The sequence below is a fragment of the Pseudorca crassidens genome, chromosome 12 (assembly GCF_039906515.1).
Source record: "Pseudorca crassidens isolate mPseCra1 chromosome 12, mPseCra1.hap1, whole genome shotgun sequence".
NCBI lineage: Eukaryota > Metazoa > Chordata > Mammalia > Artiodactyla > Delphinidae > Pseudorca > Pseudorca crassidens.
Window position 1 is genome coordinate 75,695,589 of NC_090307.1, and position 4,508 is coordinate 75,700,096.

Consider the following 4,508-nt stretch of genomic DNA (forward strand, 5'->3'; position numbering starts at 1 on the left):
CATAAATGTTCAGTGAGCAATACTTTGAACGTTTCATGTTTGAAAGTTTTCATAATGAAATTTTGGGGGAAATATTTTCTCAGAGTACTAGTTGCATCTTAGTGAGTAGCAAAAACCAAAAGTCTTTTGGAGAGTACAGCTCAGAGCTGAAACAAGTTCAGACATAGGTTTCTAGTAGCTTTCCACTTGCCGAGCCAGTAACAGTGAAAGTTACTTCAAACTCATGAACTGTAGAAATAGCCTCTCTCCTCTGAATTAAGATGTCCACAGAAAACCCTTCCAGGTTAAACATAGCACATCATCCAGAAATTCTACTTCTAGATATAAACACAAAAGAATTGAAAAGAAGGACTCAAACTGATACTTGTATGTCAATGTTCATAGAAGCATTATTCACAATAGCCAAAAGGTGGAAGCAACCTCCTGTCAATCAAAGAATAAATGGATAACAAAATTCCATACAGTAGAATATCAGCCATAAAAAGGAACGAAATTCTGAAACATACTACAATATGGATGGACCTTAAAAACAAGGTATGAAATAAGCCAGACACAAAAGGTCAAATAATTGTGTGATTCTCTTATGTGAGGTACTGAGAGTTGCCAAATTTATAGAAAGTGGAATAGAGGTTGCCAGGAGCTGTGGGAGAGAGGAATGGGGAGTTAGTATTTAATGGGAAGTTTGTTTGGAATGATGAAAAAGTTCTGGAGATGTACAGTGGTGATGGTTGCTGAACTTAGAAATGGTTCAAATGGTAAATTTTATGTTATGTGTATTTTACCACAGCACCCTTACACTGAGCACATTTCTCATCCTCCCCAATTTATAGTCTGAATTAAGTTTATTAGCATGTTCCCTCCCACAATGCTTTGCTTCATTCTCCACTCAAAACTAAGTGAAATCAAGCAACTGAATACTGAGAAACAGCTTATATATTTCCGAGACATCTTAATATGGTTGTATAATTTTCACCCCATTAATAATTAAGGGTTTTGCCTTGAGGCTCCAACTCACCTTTCTGAAATAGGAACCTTGCTTATTGGGAACGATGAGTAGGGGGTTACGTTCTCTAGCTTTGCGCAGTGGCAGTATCGTAGCCAATGAGGTTTATCCGAGGCGCGATTATTGCTAATTGAAAACTTTTCCCAATACCCCGCCGTGACGACTTGAAATATAGTCGGCATTGGCAATTTTTGACAGTCTCTACGGAGACTGAATAATGCAAGTTTAAAAAAAGTATGTGTTTCGTAACCACCGTAAACCTACGAGAGAATACGTTGAATAGTCCTAAGTCACAAACAGCGTGGAAGGAACGCTGAGAGTTCAAAATGACCAGTAGCTATATACCCAATTTCAAATTTTCACCGTTGCCAGGTAGGGAATTGCCTTGCTAGAAAATCCTAGCACGTGTTACTGTCGTTTTTGTTATCGATTTCAATATAAGCGATTAGCTTTTGTTAACAGTTCGTTTCATACCTGTTTCTCAGTTTTAGTTCGTTCTTTATACTTAATATTTATTTTTCTGGCTTTAACACCAACACTTCCATTTACTCGTCCCGTCTCGCATTACTCTCTGTTTCGGTTTTTTTCTTGTCGCTGTTGTTTAGAACGCGAGTCTTACCCGCAGCGTCTTGGTGATGTCATGGTAATTTGCATAAAATTCTCCAGCGTCCTTAGCGAAAGGCGTTCTTATTTTCGAAAGGTTAGGGTTCGACAAGAGTTGCTCTAATACCCGGCAGCTCTTCGCGCACACGTGTTTTAAACAGGAATGTGTGCAGGGAAATGCTTCATATCTCCCAGCTCGTTGTTAGTCGCTCGCCCTCACGGTAAAGACAGTTGTCATCCATGGGGGAGGTAGGTGCGTGCTTACGCTCTCTAGCTTTGCGCAGTGGCAGTATCGTAGCCAATGAGGTTTATCCGAGGCGCGATTATTGCTAATTGAAAACTTTTCCCAATACCCCGCCATGACGACTTGAAATATAGTCGGCATTGGCAATTTTTGACAGTCTCTACGGAGACTGAGCGACGCATGTTTAATAACAGATATTCTAGTACTTACTTTCTAGGAATGAGTGTTTGGATTGTTGAGATTTGTTTTAGGCTTTTCTACTTATTTTTACTAAAACAATACTAGATCTTATCGTTTAAAGTAGGGGGTGAGCCTATTCCGTGTTTTTCGAAGATCACGGTTTCGAAGGAACAGACGTGAGCGTGAAAACCTGTCGTCCAAACATTTCCTTTTAAAGCGAGTAAACAAAAAGAACACAGTGGGTTTTTTTAGGTTGTACTGTAGAGTCCTGGGCACAGCTTCGCTTGCAGTTAAATCACTTTATTCTTAGTGGGGTACTGATTTCTACTATAATGGCTGCTTATAGTCTTGTGTTGTTAAAAGGATCAGGCGTGTCCACGGACAGAAGGCCTAAGGAGTCCGAGCTCTGGGCGTGGCAGATACAGCTGGACCTGTTTAGGCCACCACCCATAAAATATTTTTCTGTTCTCTAGCAAAAGAATGCGGCTTGTTAGGGTGAAGGTGGTGGAACAGCCTCTACTGATTCAAAACAGCAGACTGTGGAAAACCGCCCGAGCGCAAGATCAGACACAGTCCCTGCTTCAAGGAACTCACCGTTTTGAAAACAGATAACATAATTACAGAGTATTCCAATGTTATAGAGAGATGTGATGGAGCCATCCAGAAGACCAGCCGAGTTCCAACACCACCCACTATGGAGCACTTATTGTGTGCCAGACTCCGCATGAACTGCTTACTTCCTGTGCCAGACTCCATGCAAAGTGCTTAAGATGCTTTGTTTCATTTAATTCTTACAGAAACCTTTCTCCCCATTCCTTTTTTTTTTTTTACAAACAGCTCTACTGAGGCGTGATTGATATTCAATAAACTGCACATATTTAAAGCCTACGATTTGATGAGTTTTGAGAACATATATACACCCATGAAACCATTACTGCAAACCAGCTGGCGAACACATCCATTACTCCCCAAAGTTTCCTGATGTTCCTTTGCAATCCATCCCTCCCTCCCAACTCTCCCCACTACCCCTCCCCCATTCTGTCGCTATAGATTAGTTTGTATTTTCTAGAATTTTATAGGAACGGAATCTACGGTATGTGATTTTCTTGAGATAGACTTTTTTCATCAAACAATATGTCCTTGCAGTTCATCCAGGTTGTTGCATGTATCACTAGCTCATTCTTTTTCCTTGCTGAGTAGTATTCTATTATATGGAAGTACCAGGGTTTGTTCAACCATTCACCCATGGAAGGACATTTGAATTGTTCCTAGTATTTTGCTATCATAAATAAAGCTGCTAAGAGCATTCCTGTACAAGTTTTGTAAGAAGCTGTCAAATTATCTTCCAGAGTGGCTTTCCATTTCCATTTTAGTTTCCACCTGCAGTTTTAAAAAATCTAGGCAAGTGCCCCTGACTTTTTTTTTTAATTAATTAATTTATTTATTTTTGGCTGAGTTCGGTCTTTGTTGCCACGCGCGGGCTTTCTCTAGTTGCGGCAAGTGGGGTCTACTCTTCGTTGCGGTGCGCGTGCTTCTCATTGCGGTGGCTTCGGAGCACAGGCCCTAGGCGCATGGGCTTCAGTAGTTGCCATACGTGGGCTCAGTAGTTGTGGCACATGGTGTCTGTTGCTGCACGGCATGTGGGATCTTCCCGGACTAGGGCTTCAACCCGTGACTTCTGCATCGGCAGGCGGATTCTTAACCACTGCGCCACCAGGGAAGCCCCCGCCCCGCCCCCGCTGCCTTTTCTCTTTCCTTCATGACACTGATTTTTTGAAGAGTCCGAGACAGTTATCGTGTAGAAGCCTCACATTCCAACTTCACTGACTGTGTTCCCTTTATTTCCTGTAACCAAGACTTGATTCGATTCAACAGAATTTCAGCGATAGCGTTATGAACTTTGTATTGCATCTGCCACTATAATTGATGCTGAGTTTAAGCGCCAGGGTAAAGCAGTAACTGGTCTCTCTCTATTGTAAAAGTGCACTTTCCCCTATGTAATCAGTAATCTGTGGAATGAACAATCCTTGACATTTGGTAATAAAAGCCCTTTGCTTTCCACAACTACTCCCTTAAACCACTTCCTGATCAGTCATCAAAATATGGCTAAGTAAGATAAATTAATGTCACTTCTTCTCTGGAACCCAGGGTAGGTTTGCTGGGACCAAGGAATACCCTGTGTTCAGGACCTGTGGTCCCAGGAAAGGGAAGAAGAGTCCCCTGCAGAGCCAATGTATTACAATTGAGCAAATATATGATGGAAAGAGGGGGTCAGAGATAACTACCCAAAGGGGCATCCTGAAGACCCCACTACGATTGTGGGAACTACAAGAGGAGCCGACGTGTGCTACCCAGAGGCTGAAATTTCAAGGAGCTAAAAATTTCCTTGATAGTGTGGTCTGAAAATGCACTCCAACCATTTCTTTTCATCTTAGCTGGTTGCCAAGATGAATAATCTGGGTGTCAGAACAGGCCTGG

At 41.8% G+C, this 4,508-nt stretch overlaps 2 non-coding genes across 2 annotated transcripts; both read left to right on the plus strand.

Moving 5' to 3' along the window:
• The first annotated feature begins 1,072 nt into the window (after window positions 1-1,072).
• Window positions 1,073-1,213, plus strand: LOC137204232 (U4 spliceosomal RNA). Its single transcript, XR_010933471.1, has one exon. It is a non-coding gene; the product is annotated as a U4 spliceosomal RNA (small nuclear RNA).
• A 665-nt stretch (window positions 1,214-1,878) lies between these two features.
• LOC137204231 (U4 spliceosomal RNA) lies at window positions 1,879-2,019 on the plus strand. The gene has a single exon (XR_010933470.1). It is a non-coding gene; the product is annotated as a U4 spliceosomal RNA (small nuclear RNA).
• Window positions 2,020-4,508: the final 2,489 nt, after the last annotated feature.